The 15542-nt window shown below is 47.0% G+C and overlaps 1 protein-coding gene across 4 annotated transcripts in view; it reads left to right on the forward strand.

Moving 5' to 3' along the window:
* LOC144768726 (interferon-induced very large GTPase 1-like) overlaps window positions 1-15542 on the forward strand; it is a 519921-nt gene that overhangs the window by 398676 nt on the left and 105703 nt on the right. The window lies entirely within an intron of this gene.

Below are 15542 nucleotides of genomic sequence, written 5' to 3' on the forward strand. Positions count from 1 at the left end.
CCCTTGACATGGTCTGACCATAAGGCGAATATGTTTGAAATAAATGGCCTATCTGAGGCAAAAAAATCATGCCCACAAATTGGAAGAACTACTTGACACCTATGGAGTACTATTGATGCTGGTCAGTTTAGTTAATATCTTATTCATTCAATTCCATTGGTCATCCCCAATTTGGACACAGGTGCTCTTAACTACCATCAATGGGTGGACGTATCAATAACTCAGTTAGCACCAGCAAAGTACCTTCGTAGCTGTAATCGCTCTGAACCCTAGTTTACCGATGATCTTAGATGGAAAAAGCAGAAATGTAGGAGATCAGAATGTAAATGGAGACTTGAGTACAAACCTGAAGATAAAGAGACACATAAAATGTATTTACAGATTCGTAAAAAATTACTCTAATTGAGAAAAATAAATACTTTGTGGCAAAAATAATAGGAGCTGTGAACTCCTCTAAGGAATCATTAGCAACAGGTAAAACATTATCAAAACTTATAGATCCAAAGAATCGTAATAATAATCAACAATTCTGTAATTAATTAGCACTTCACTTTCTACAAAAAGTTTAAGCGGTCTACGAATCTTTTCTAGATGTTAGTCAATCAATCAATCAAAAATAGCTTTATTCGATTGTTTAGAAAGCAATCATAAAAGCATACAAGTTAAAAATGAATCACATTTAACTTCATTTCACAAGATTACCATGTTATAGCAAAAAACATAGAAAAACATATACAACAGTTCATTAGTGGGAGATTTCCGTTGAAGTCAACCTCACTATGCATAAAGTGCACTACATGATCATAGTTTTTCTCCAATGCATCACTTTTTTCAGGAAGACTGTGATTATTACAACGCCTCTTTCATTATCCAAATGTTGTAAACATAGCAGGGCCGGACGACATTGGCGCAGACCCATCTTTCTCAAAAGAGGCAATAAGACCCTGCGCCTAATAGTAGTGTAAAATTTGCAAAATAAAACAGCGTGAATGGTACTTTTGGGAGACACATCGTCACAGGGGCAAGGCTGTAGATCACGTGACCAGTCATTAACGGTTGGAAAACTAACCAATCTATGAAAGATTCCCAGCCTAAAGCGAAAGAATACAAATCTGTCATAATTGCCAGGAACACTAACCAAGTAGGGTTGAATATTAAAAGTAGTTAATAACAATTGGTGTTGCAGGACAGTTGGTTTTAACCCCTTTGCTGCTAGGCCTTTTCCCCTCCTGTGCTAAGCCTTTTTTTGGAGATTTGGGGTAGTGCGCGCTTAGGCCCCTGTGACTTTTTGACCACATAAGGTATCCACGCCAAATTTGCGTCCTTTTCTTCCAACATCATGTGGATTATAAAGGTGCCCAGGGTTTGTGGATTCCCTTGGAGGGGTCCCAGAAATTAAGCAAAATACAGTGACATTTTAGTTTTTTTCAGAAAAATGGGAAAAACGGGCTGCAAATGAAAGCCTCTGGGTTTTTCCCTGCAAATGTTATCAAAAAAGGGTTTGTTGGGCTGAAATCTCCATTTTCTCAGCTTTTAGGGAATGGCAGTCTTTTGTCAGGGAACCAACATTTTTCACACAGTTTTGGCATTTTTCTGGAACATAGCCTATTTTTGCTATTTTTAGAGCTTTCAACCTCCTTCCAGTTAATGGTAGAAATGAGTTTGAAAGCAATGATGGATCCTGGAAAGCTATACATTTACGAAAAGTAGACAAAATTCGAAATTCAGAAAGGGGTCATTTGTCTAAATCCATGAAGGTTTCTTTATAGAAACTAACAGTTAAATATTGGAATAATTGAAAATTTGTTGAAAAAAACAGCCTTTTGTCTCAACGTTTTCACCTATAACTTCTTGTAATTTTGACAGCTCTTGGGAAGCAATATACCGTTACATCCGTTAGACCTTCCTGGTTATGGGGATATATAGGACTTGTAGTTTCACCAAGAACCCGACGAACCCAGATCCAAAAACTGAGCAGCAACTTGCAATGGTATTTTATTATTTACTGGGTATAGAGCACTTATTCTTGGAAAATGTATACATGGAAAAATCTGTATGAAAGACACCAATGTATTCTGAATTAGGTACAAATTATAGAGTTTAGAAACAGTATATATTTGCACATTTTCAAAATTGGGAATACTCATACTAGCATGAGAATTATTGGTCATTTTTCAAAAAGATTTTTTTTTTACACAATGTCTTTCATTGGGAAGGGAGAAATGCAAGAAAACTCAATAGGTAATAACAGCTGATTTACAAATCTGAATTACCCTAAGTCTCCCGATAAAAACGGTACCTCACTTGTGTGGGTCGGCCTTGTGCCTGGGACAGGAAGCGGCGCAAAATGCAACGTGGTCACACCTCAATTTTGCAGTTAAAAATTGACCCTTTTATGGCAAAGTGCCTAGCTGTAGTTTTTGCACCCTAGCTCTGCCGGCACCTAGGGAAACCTAGCAAACCTATACATTTTTGAAAACTACACACCCAGGGGAACTCAGGATGGGGTGACTCGACTGCCTCCCACCAGGTGCTGTTACCCAGAATCCCTTGCAAAGCTAAAAAAGTGACAAAAAAACGCATTTTCCTCACATTTCTGTGGTGGAAAGTTCTGGAATCTGCGTAGATCAACAAATTTCCACCCACCCAGCATTCCCCCAGGTCTCCCGAAAAAAATGGTACCTCACTTGCCTGGGTCTGCCAAGTGCCTGTAACAGGAAACAGCACAAAAAGCAACATGGTCGCATTGCAATTTCGCAGTGAAAATGTGCCCTTTTTTGGCAAAGAGCCTACCTTTTGTTTTTGAACCCTATCTCTGCCGGCACCTAGGGAAACCTAGCAAAACTATACATTTCTGAAAACTAGACACCCAGGGGAATTCAGGATGGGGTGACTTGACTGCCTACCACAAGGTTCTGTTACCCAGAATTCCTTGCAAAGCTAAGAAATTGACAAAAAATGCATTTTCCTCATATTTCTGTGGTAAAAAGTTCTGGAATCTGCGTGGATCAACAAATTACCACCCACTCAGCGTTCCCCCGGGTCTCCCGAAAAAAACGGTACCTCACTTGCCTAGGTCTGCCTAGTGCCTGCGATAGGAAACAGCGCAAAACGCAATGTGGTCGCACCTCAATTTCGCAGTGAAATTGTGCCCTTTTTTTGCAAAGAGCCTACCTTTTATTTTTGAACCCTAGCTCTGCGGCACCTAGGGAAACCTAGCAAACCTATACCTTTTTGAAAGCTAGACAGCCAGGGGAATTCAGGAGGGGGTGACTCGACTGTCTACCACCAGGTTCTGTTAACCAGAATCACTTGCAAAGCTAAGAAATTGACAAAAAAACGCATTTTCCTCACATTTCTGTGATGGAAAGTCTGGAATCTGCGTGGATCAACAAATTTCCACCCACCCAGCGTTCCCCCAGGTCTCCCGAAAAAAATGGTACCTCACTTGCCTGGGTCTGCCTAGTGCCTGCAACAGGAAACAGCGCAAAAAGCAACGTGGTCGCACCGCAATTTCGCAGTGAAAATGTGCCCTTTTTTGGCAAAGAGCCTACCTTTCGTTTTTGAACACTAGCTCTGCCGGCACCTAGGGAAACCTAGCAAACCTACACATTTTTGAAAAGTAGACACCCTGGGGAATTCAGGATGGGGTGACTCGACTGCCTACCACCATGTTCTGTTACCCAGAATCCCTTGCAAAGCTAAGAAATTGACAAAAAATGCATTTTCCTCCCATTTCTGTGGTGGAAAGTTCTGGAATCTGCGTGGATCAACAAATTTCCACACACCCAGCGTTCCCCCCGGTTTCCCGAAAAAACTGGTACCTCACTTGCCTGGGTCTGCCTAGTGCCTGCGACAGGAAACAGCGCAAAACGCAACGTGGTCGCACCTCAATTTTGCAGTGAAAACGTGCTCATTTTTGGCAAAGAGCCTACCTTTTGTTTTTGAACCCTAGCTCTGCTGGCACCTAGGGAAACCTAGCAAAACTATACATTTTTTAAAACTAGACACCCAGGAGAATAACAATGACAAAACAAAAACGCATTTTCCTCACATTTCTGTGGTGCAAAGTTCTGGAATCTGCGTGGATCAACAAATTTCCACCCACCCAGCGTTCCCCCAGGTCTCCCAAAAAAAATGGTACCTCACTTGCCTGGGTCTGCATAGTGCCTGCGACAGGAAACAGTGCAAAAAGGCAACATGGTCGCACCGCAATATCGCAGTGAAAATGTGCCCTTTTTTGGCAAAGAGCTTACCTTTCGTTTTTGAACCCTAGCTCTGCCGGCACCCTGGGAACCTAGCAAACCTATACATTTTTTAAAACTAGACACCCAGGGGAATTTAGGATGGGGTGACTTGACTGCCTACCACCAGGTTCTGTTACCCAGAATCCCTTGCAAAGCTAAGAAATTGACAAGAAAATGCATTTTCCTGAAATTTCTGTGGTGGAAAGTTCTGGAATCTGTGTGGATCAACAAATTTCCACCCACCCAGCGTTCCCCCAGGTCTCCCGAAAAAAATGGTACCTCACTTGCCTGGGTCTGCCTAGTGCCTGCGACAGGAAACAGCGCAAAACGTAACATGTTTGCACCTCAATTTCGCAGTGAAATCGTGCCCTTTTTTGGCAAAGAGCCTACCTTTTAGCCTATGTCAAAACCACCAGCTTTTGCAAGAGGGGTAACCTGGGTTTTTGGCCCCGTGCAAGACGGCCATCTAGGGAAACCTACCAAACCCACACATTTCTGAAAAGTAGACACCCGGGGGCTTCCAAGGAGGTATGGCTTGCGTGGATCCTCCAATGTTCCTTTACCCAGAATCCCTCTCAAACCTCAATTTTAGCTGAAAAAAACAGATTTATCACATATTTCTGTGTGGGAAGGTGTGGCATCACTGGGCTCACACTAATTTCCTCCCACCCAGCGTTCCCCCAGGTCTCCCGATAAAAATGGTACCTCACTTGCGTGGGTAGGCATAGTGGCTGCAACAGGAAAAGACCCAAATCGTATGGTGGAGACTTAAAAATTACCTTTAGCAAAACTACCTTGTTTTTGGGGGGGGGGCACCTGAGTTTTTGGACCGGGGCTCGGCGGCAAACTTGGGAAACTACCAAACCCAAACAGTTCGAGAGGGATTCTGGGTAAAGGAACGTTGGAGGATCCACGCAAGCCATACCTCCTTGGAAGTCCCCGGGTGTCTACTTTTCAGAAATGTGTGGGGTTGGTAGGTATCATTTTACTCGGGAGAACAAGGGGAACGCTGGGTGGTAGAACATTTGTGCCGGCACGGAGATCCCACGCAAAAATGTATGGAAAAGTGTTTTTTTAACCTATTTTTAATGTTTGCAGGGTATTCTGTGTAGGAAAACGTTGGGGGACCCACGCATGCCATACCTCCCTGGACTCCCCCAGGTGTCTAGTTTTCAGAACTGTTTGGGTTTGGTAGTTTCCAAAGATGGCCGCCGAGCACGAGGCAAAAAAAACAGGTGACCTCCCTTGCAAAATCAAATTGTTTTGACATAATTATGTGTTCAGTACTACAGCATGAGATTTTTGGGACAATATTGCATGGAAAATGAGACAGACATTTTCAACTTTGCAGGAGATTGTGGATAAAAAATTTACTTGGAATTCACAAGAGGGACATCACCATATACTCCCATGGTTTAAAAATAATATCTACATTTAGTAGGTAATTCTTAGCTGGAATATACACCTTAACAGAGACACTCAAAAGTCAAACATTCCACCACAGCTATCTATTCCTCAAACACACACACATACTGGTTGGATTTGGCACGAGGGCGAGTGATGGTTCAGTACATAAAATGTATTTAACAAGACATTTCACACAAATGAAATGCTCTGTCAATAATTAAATGCAGAAAAAACCGAACCAGTGACTCACAACTCGTGAGCTGTAAAGCCACGACAAGGCACCAACCGTTTTACAGGCCATTCACGCACCTTTTATCCCTGATATACACAAGACCATTCGCACCATCCGGGAGGAAAAACAACACATTACAACATTCACAAAAAGGGACAAGATACACCCTGCTTCAGAAAGAGAAAAAATACAAATATTACTGCACAGCCATCTAATCCTCAAGCACACACACACACATACTGGTTGGATTTGGCACGAGGGTGAGTGATGATTCAGTATATACAATTGTATTATCAAGTCATTTCACAAAAATGAAATGAACTGTTAATAATTGAAAGAATGAGAAACTGAACCATTGACTCAAAGCTCGTGAGCTGTAAAGCCACGTCAAGGCACCAACCTCTTTACAGGCCATTCACACCGCCAGCCGCGGACCCATCACATTACAATACTCACACGAGCAGACAGCGCCATTCAAGGGCCCATCACTTTCACACACCCACATTCCAGACACAGCAACTACACAAAGTGATGGACTGCGTGGAGTGGCGCTCAGCTAGCAGTGTGTGTAGTGACCAACAGAAAGAAACTACTCACACACCTCCAGCCAAGCGCCAGTCCACCCACACCACCATCCAAACACCAGGCCATGCACATCGTCAGCCTAGCGCCAATCCACACACTCTGCCAGTCAAACGCCAGTCCACACACACCGCCAGCCAAGCACCAGTCAACGCACACCGCCAGCCAAGCACCAGTCAACGCACACCACCAGCCAAGCGCCAGTCAATGCATACTGCCAGCCAATCACCAATCCACGCACACCGCCAGCCAAGCGCCAGTCCACGCACACCGCCTGCCAAGCACCAGTCCACGCACACCGCCTGCCAAGCACCAGTCCACGCACATCGCCAGCCAAGCGCCCGTCCACACACACCGCCAGCCAAGCGCCCGTCCACACACACCGCCAGCCAAGCGCCCGTCCACACACACCGCCAGCCAAGCACCAGTCCAGACACACCACCAGCCAAGTGACAGTCCATGCACGCCACCAGCCAAACACCAGTCCATGCACGCCGCCAGCCAAACACTAGTCCACGCACACCGCCACATAATTTTTTTTTAAAAACAAAGAAAAAAATTACAAACCATTTGGAACTAGATACAAAACTACAACTACAAACAGCGGTAACTAAAAAACAAAATACTAATGCCACAGGTGAAACTGAAGAACCAATAAAAAACATTACAGACCAGGCAGTAGACCATTAGACTCATGGTAGCTCCCAAAATTTCTTTTGAGTGTGATACATTCTGAAACATCTGGGCACACACAGCCCTGGATGAGAAGGACAATCGGCACAGTGCATACGAGTATACTTCCGCACATCTCTTCGATAGCGGACTTTACATCTCTTACAGGGATTTTTTTTTTTGGCAATGGGAGGAATGTAATCAGGAAAGTGGCGATCTCGCAATCTAGCCACTTCCTCCACCACTCCGACTCTAGGAACATGTGCCTGTTCCACAACAACAAGGCTGCCTATCACAGATTCCTGAAACTGAACAAAAGTCAACTTTGACGCAGGAGAACACTCCTTGAACACAACAAAAGCATTAAAAGTTGCTATATTAAACAGATGGATTGCCAACTTCTTATACCAAATGTAAGACTTACGAATAGCAGTGTAAGGTTCCAACCTCTGATCTACTCTGTCAACACCACCCATGTGCTTATTGTAGTCTACAATGCACACAGGTTTACGCACTTCAGCAACCTCACCCCAAACAGTCACAGATGTAGTACTTTCATCATGGATGGTAGTCAGCATGTACACATCCCTCCTGTTGACAAATTTTACAGCCAGCAGTTCATCACTACGCAAGGCACTGCACTGTCCCCTCTGAAGCTTTTTGCAAACAAGCTCTTTCGGATAACCTTTACGGTTAGAGCGGATTGTGCCACAGGCAAAAGTGTCAACTTTGAACAACTCCTTAAACAATGGCAAAGCAGTGTAGAAGTTATCAAGGTACAAATGGTGGCCTCTGTTAAACAGTCCTCTAGCAAGATCCCAGACAATTTTCTCTGCCACTCCAAAAGTGGACGGACAACCAGGGGGGTCAATAGTGGAATCCTTACCAGTGTACACACGTAAATTATAGACATATCCTGTCCTACTCTCAGACAACATATACAGCTTAATTCCATAACGTGCCCTCTTGCTAGGAATGTACTGCTTAAAAAGTAAAAGGACCTTGAACAGGACCAAAGACTCATCAATAGATATTTCTTTGCCTGGAGTATAGATCTCTGAAAATCGATCTACAAAATGATAAATAACAGGCCTAATCTTAAAAAGGCGGTCACAGTCAGGGTGATCTCGTGGCAACGCCAAAGCATTATCAACGAAATGCAGCATCAGAAGCAAAAGTAAATACAGATCACGACTCATAACTGCAGGAAATTTAGACGTTGCCATCAAGGGACTGGAAGACCAATATGAAGCCAGGGAAGGCTTCCTTATCAAGCCCATCAAAAAAGTCAAACCTAAAAACCTCTTCATCTCATCCAGATTTGTGGGAGTCCAACGGGTAGCTCTAGAGTGGGGGCCAAGTTTGGCGCTGTTGTTCCTCAAAAACTGTTCCGCATACAAATTAGTCTGCTCAACAATATCAGCCAAAAAGACATCATCCATGAACAACTTAAAAAACGGTATAGGCAAGAAACTTTCACAATCCACTCTACACCCTGCATAACCAGTAAAGTCAGACAACACCGGCTGCACCATGTTTGGATCAACCCAGAGTCCAGCACTTCCAATGGGAAGGCTGGCAGCACCAGGCTGCAAGCTGGATGTCTCTTGCACCATCGGCACAGCAATCTCCTCCTCTAAAACAGGCACTTCGTCCGCACTGAGAGTGGATTCATCATCCGATGATTCCATGTGGAGAGAAAACTCACTGCCTGAATCATCCCCTCCCTCCTCTCCCTCAGACGCACTGTCAGTCTCATAATCCAGCTCAGAGGAAGATTCAAGAAGCAAACCAATCACCTGCTGAGCAGTCATTCTATGGCTAGCCATAATGTTAATTAAAAAAGATTATTTGTCAAACACGTGAACAACAAATGCTTTGAAAAAAAAAAGAAATAAACACAATGTTGCTTTATCTCAAAAACCTATATACTCCAACACTATACCACCCACTTGACAGAAGCAGCTAGACTCAGCACCACCTACTCTGCACAGACACAGAGAGGATCAACAATATCCCACTAAAAAAGGAAAAAGAAAAAAAAACAAATTACACATAAGACAACGCAAAACACATCGCAAAGAATTTCATGCTCAGAACACAAACAGAATTACAGCCATTATGACAGCACTTACAAAAAAAGACATTTATGCATAACAATAATACTCATTTGGAGTAAACCCTACAAAAATGTTTTTCTTACCAAATTAATGCAAATACGCAAAACTGCAGAACAACCACTGCCGAAACCGCAAACAGGAATCACAAGCTTTACACTACAATAAAAAGGAGAAGAAAAAACATTACAATCACATATTCAAATAATGCACCAGTCAACACACAATACACCGGCTAAGCTAAGGGGTAAGTGGTCCTAAGAGTATAAATAAAATATTCACCCCTGTAAAAGGGGAGCAACCCTTGCCCTTGAGGCCACCCCCCACACATGGCTTCATTGGTGGTCCAGTGGGCCAATACATTACCAACGTTCAATCTGCCAAAATAAATTGCCCCCCTTGAGGAGCGACCCTTGCCCAAGGGGCCGCTCCCCACACACATCCCTGGTGGTCTAGTGGGCCAAATGGATACTGACCCTTGCCCAAGGGGTCTCTCTCCTTCTAAACATCCCTGGTGGCCTAGTGGGCCCTACAAAAAACGTAAATACCGGCTTGATCTGCCCCCCCCCCCCCCATGGGGGCAGATTGCCAGAAACATGCCCCCAAGGGGAGTGACTCTTGCCCAAGGGGCCATTCCCCATAGACAGCAAAATCTGTGGTCCAGGCAGCCAGAAAAATACAAAATATATGGGGGGCAGACACCGCAGACATATTTGCACCCCTTGGGGAGCGAGCCTTGCCCAAGGGGCCGCTCCCCACACACATCCGTGGTGGTCTATTGGGCCAAAATGGAGAGTGACCCTTGCCCAAGGGGTCACTGTCCTTATACCCATCCCTGGTGACCTAGTGGGCTACAAAAAGCAAAAAGCATGGCTTGATCTGCCCCCCCCACGGGGGCAGGCAACCAAAAACATGCCCCTAAGGGAAACAACCCTTGCCCAAGGGGCCACTCCCCATATAGTTTATAATTGGTGGTCCAGTGGGCTCAAAAATACATAAATGACCGTGCAGCAGGAATGCAGAAAAGAGGCACCGGGGGGAAAGGCAAACCCTTTTCTGTCTCCCGGTGCCTCGCAAACAGAAATCAATGCGGCGAGATCATTGTGCTTACCTGTTTCCCCACCGAGGCGCAGCTTGTAAATGGCGGCCACCAGTGGGGAAACAGAAAGTAAACAAGCACTGACGTCAGCGTGGCTCGCGCGCTGACGTCATCAGTGATGTGGGAAGGGGCGGGTGGGGGAGGCACAGGAAGGTCTCCCCCTGCCTCCCGAAGCAGAAATTAAATGATCAGGTACCCGAGGGGGGAGCACCAGCCCTCCTCCCGCGGGTAGGCGCCATGACGGCCGAGAGCCGTCATCAGCACACGAGCACTGTGTGCCATGACGGCTCCCGGCCGTCATCAGCATCGAAGGGGTTAAGACTTCTGTTGATGTTCTTAAAGTGTCCAACAGAGTCAGGCCCTCTTTCCTCAGGTCTTTTCTAGAAATGGCTGAGATAGTGAGAGGATTTAGAAAGTATTCAGGTTTGCCAAGATCCTTAAAAAACTTAAACACATAACTTAGCCATGGGATCCTCATTACTCCTTCCAATTTCAAGATATCCGACAAAATATCAGCTTGGTTTCCTCTTTTGTCCACAGCCTGTGCCATAAAAGCACAGGCTCAAGCTTAATCAAGTCAGGCCTAATTCTGCGTGGCAGATATAACTTGAGGTACTATTTGGTACAGCTAGAATATATTTTAAGAAAGAGTTTTCAACTACCTGAATGGGTGTCGGGTCTACAAAGCCCCATACCCCACTCCCATAAATAGCAGCAGATACACATTTGGCCTTATAGAGTTTGATTAGCTCAGCGGGAGGTCTTGTACCCCATTTTTTGGCAAAAGCCTTGAGGACAACAGTAGAACGTACCATCGCCAGTTTCTTAGCTGCTACAGCTTGGGCCCATGACTCATTCTGTGCAAATAATATACCTAAGTAAGAAAATTGCTTGGTTGCCTCAAGCTTCTGTCCTGCAATAAAAATGGCCCTTTTGGTCTTAAAATCCTTGCCACAGCGCATGATGAATGTTTTAGATGAATTTACCCTTAACCCAAGATCTTTCATGAAGAGGGTAAAACTATCCACCACGCGCTGAAGACCCACTTGGGTACGAGACATTAACACAGCATCATCTGCGTATAAAAGGGCCGGGATTTGACAGCCTGCTATGTATGGGGAATCTAAGCTAACTCTGCACAAGGCTCCCTCCAAACCATTAATATACAAATTAAAAAGGAATGGGGCCAGGACACATCCCTGCCTGACTCCACTCCTAATTGGAATTTTGGCCGTGCGTTCACCCTCCAGGCCATATCGGATGCAGGCGGACGCGTCACTATAAAAACGTTTAAGAAAAATAAATAATATTTTCATCAACCCCTAAGTGTCCTAGCAGAGTCCATAGTTTAGTGTGAACCATGCAATCAAATGCGGCCGAGAGGTCCACAAAGGCCAAGAACAAATTTCCTTTCTTGGCCTTTGTGTACTTTCCCACCAACATTAAAAGGTTTAAGCCCTGCTCCACTGTTCCTAGGCCGGTCCGAAATCAGTCCAGTCCAAAAGACGGTCAAAAATTATCCGCCCTGGGGGGGCGTGGCTAGCCGAGCAGCGACATGGCCGCTCTATGAGTGAGCTCCGCCGGCTACGTTCTTTAATCCTGCCATAATCCTTCGGGTCCTTGCGGACCCCCGTCATACTTGGGGCTCGACGACGGACACCCAGTGGATCCTGCTACCGGAGTTTGGGACGCGGAACTCCCCGGACGGCGGAGCAAACACCATCTGCGACCTTGCCGACCTGCGTGCCTGCGGCGGCCCGCAGCTGCGGAGCTAGAGCTTGGGCGCTGCAGGCTACTGTGGGTCGCGGCTTTAGAGGCCTCTGGCGATCCTGAAGCTATGGACGCGGAACCTTGGCAGCTGCAGTGCCGCTCCCTCGGCGCACACACGTGCGCCCCTGCTGAACTGAGAGGAGGGCCTGGACACGGCCGATCCGGAGGGTGCGAGAGGCAGGAGATCCCCCTCCGTGGGGGCAGAGCCTGCGACGACTCTGGAGACGAGCCGGCCATTTTCTCAAGGCTGGCGCATGCTGACCGGCGCTGCTGCAACTTGGTAGAGAGCTGAACCTGGCCTTGTGCAGCGACCATCTAGATCCGGTAAGGTGAGGCGAGAAATTCGCATTGCGGGGCGCAGGGCTGCCGTATTAACTGACACACGCACTGCTTCACCGGGGTGGTGATTCAGGACTTCTACACCGGGGCTGGACAGCTGATTGCGCATACGAGGCACGGTGGGACCGAGGGGACCGAGGGCCTACTATTGAAGCTTCTGCCCCTTGCCTTGGCGATATCCTGGCCCAGACTCGGCGCTGTGAAGTCAAGATACCGGGATTAACACTGCCGCCATTTTGTAGCTGCATACTGCTGTAGACGTGGGCCTGGAGGAGCTGTGTACCTGTGGCCTGGGAGGCTGGTCAGTGGGTCTGCACCTTCTGTTATCTGCATACACTGCTTCAGACGCCACATAAGCTAGTGCGCACACAGGCTATTTGCAGAGGCTGCTTGCACGAGTCACTTACTGCCCGAGAACCGCCACCACCATGGGGAAAAATGAGGCCAGGCAGCCCAAAATAAGCTTTGATAATAAGAGACTGCCAAAACACCCATCGACTGAAATGGACGGGGGAGAGTCATCGTCACAGGGAGCACCTGCGGCCATAGACTTTGGGGCACTTATGATGGAGGTAAGATCCAGCTTGAAAAGTATTGATACCAAGCTAGACGCCATGTCCGAACAGCTGGAGTCAGTGAAGGCCAAGGTGGGCGCTCATGAGACTAGACTGGATTGTTTAGAAAACAGACAAACTGAATGCTGCGAATTCCGACAACAGGCCAAGCAACATATCACGAACCTGGAGAAAGAGCTGGACAACCTACGTGCTAAATCGGATGATTTGGAAGCGCGTTCCCGTAGGTCTAACGTTCGAATTACGGGCATTCCGGAGACGGCAAACACGGGCAAGATGGAGATGTTTGTGACTGACCTGTTACACGAACTCTTTGACCCGGCCCTGTCGCCAGTCTTTACGGTCGAGAGGGCACATCGGTCACTTGGGAAAAAACCACCGCTGGGTGCGCCACCGCGTCCCATACTTGCTAAACTGCTCAATTACCAGGACAGGGATCTCATCCTGAGACTGGCGAGGGAAAAGGGCAAGATAACGCACAAGGGAAACAACATTTCCTTTTACCCAGATTTCACCCCCCTGGTGCAAGCGGCCCGAAAGGAATTTCTGCCGGCTAAGAAAATATTGCTGCAAGCTGGTGTGCAATATTCCCTGTTATATCCTGCGAAACTGAAGGTACTACACGACAATGAGACGCACTTCTTCATGGATGCGAAGTCCGCACTCAAGTTTGCGAAACACATCAATGGCCCAGGGGCCAGAAGGAAATCACCCAGGCTGGAAGATACTGCTGAGCTACTCAGTGATAATGACTAGGTGAGCTGCCACTGTCAGCTATGTAACACTAAATGCCTGCTTCCTGCACGTCTTGAACTAGTGCTAGGAGACCCCCCCGCACCTATTGCTGTTACACTTGCCCTGACAACGAGTGGGGTAAGACACTGCTGTATTACCGGGGGTCCATTTGTGATTGCCCGTGCCCTGGACCTTATGTGGAAGTGGCTGAGGTGGGGGTGGTCGGCCCTGAGGCGGGGCACCGTTGGGGCCACAAAGCCTTATTTTTGAATGTAGCCACCCCGCTAACACGGGGGTGTAAGCTGGGTGCACCACGCCCCCATGGGGTGTATCCCACTGTTTCTGACGTTGGTTGTATATCACGCTATGCGTGTTTTTCTACGGGGTATGTCACAACCTGATTGGGGGGTTGGTGAGGGAGGCGGGTGGTGGGGGGAGTTGGAGAAGTTGTTGTTTGTAGTTCTGTATTGGTGCACTGAGAACTATCTTCTATTTTCCTTTCTGGGCACAGGGGCAATGTGTGTGCTGTGTGCTGGGGCTGGCGGGACTGGGGGACGGGTGTTATTGGGGAATTTGCTGTTTCTAATGTGCATCCGAAATGGGGGGGGTTAAACTGTGGACATGGAACATTAGGGGCCTTGGGGACTACAAGAAAGCCCGATTGATGCATAGTATGCTAGCCAGACATAATGTGGACATTTGTTTTCTGCAAGAAACTCACATTAATACTACCCCTTCGCCTAGACTGAGGAATTCCAGATGGTCAAATGTATATTCTGCCATATATTCTAACTATGCGAGAGGGGTGGCTGTACTTGTACGCAGAGGGCTGGACTGGCGGGAACACGCATGTGTGCAGGACAAAGATGGGAGATATGTTATCTTGCATGGTTCCTTACAGGGGAGACCGATTGTGCTGGCTGCCATCTACGGTCCGAATGTAGATGATCCGGACTTCTTTAGGACCCTATGGGCGCAAATTGCGTTGCTTGATTGCCAATCGATTATTATTGGAGGTGATTTTAATGTTGTCCTGAATGATGGCATGGATCGGAGAGGTGTGAGTAGACCAACACATGCTAGAGCGCGTCAGGCTGTCCTTGATATAATGGAAGAAGGGTTGCTCTCTGACGTGTGGAGAGTTCGGCATCCTGGGGAGACAGTGGGGACTTGTTTCACATGTCATCAGTCTGCTTGGTCCCGGTTGGATTTCTGGCTGGTGTCGCCTGAGGTGGCAACGTGGGTGAAGGCAGTCGACATCCAGGCTAGATCGCTATCAGATCATGCCCCGTGTGTGTTGGAGTTGTGTCTGCCTGATAGGATTCATAGGGAATTCACGTGGCGTTTGCCCCCGCACGCTCTCACGGACCCGGTATTTGTTGAGGAGATCAGGGGCGATATCATTACGTATTTTGCAGAAAATGCAGGGTCCGTTTCATCAGAAGCCATTGAATGGGACGCCTTTAAGGCGGTAATCAGGGGCCAGTGCATGGCGCATCAGGCGGAAGTGCTACGAGCCATCCGCAGTACACTAGCCCAATTAGAACGGGAGCTGAGAGAACTGGATGCGGCCTTTAGCCGAGATCAGTCCTTGGAGATTGCTGGCAACTTCAAGACCAAGCTACTTGCCTTTAATGAAGAGGCGGAACGTGAGGTGAGATTTCTAGGGAAACAGGCCGAGGCTCGTAGATATGGGGAGGGGGACAGGCCCAGCAGGACCCTAGCTAGACTGATAGCTCCTCGTACACAATCGCATTACATACACGC

The sequence above is a fragment of the Lissotriton helveticus genome, chromosome 7 (assembly GCF_964261635.1).
Source record: "Lissotriton helveticus chromosome 7, aLisHel1.1, whole genome shotgun sequence".
Classification (NCBI taxonomy): domain Eukaryota; kingdom Metazoa; phylum Chordata; class Amphibia; order Caudata; family Salamandridae; genus Lissotriton; species Lissotriton helveticus.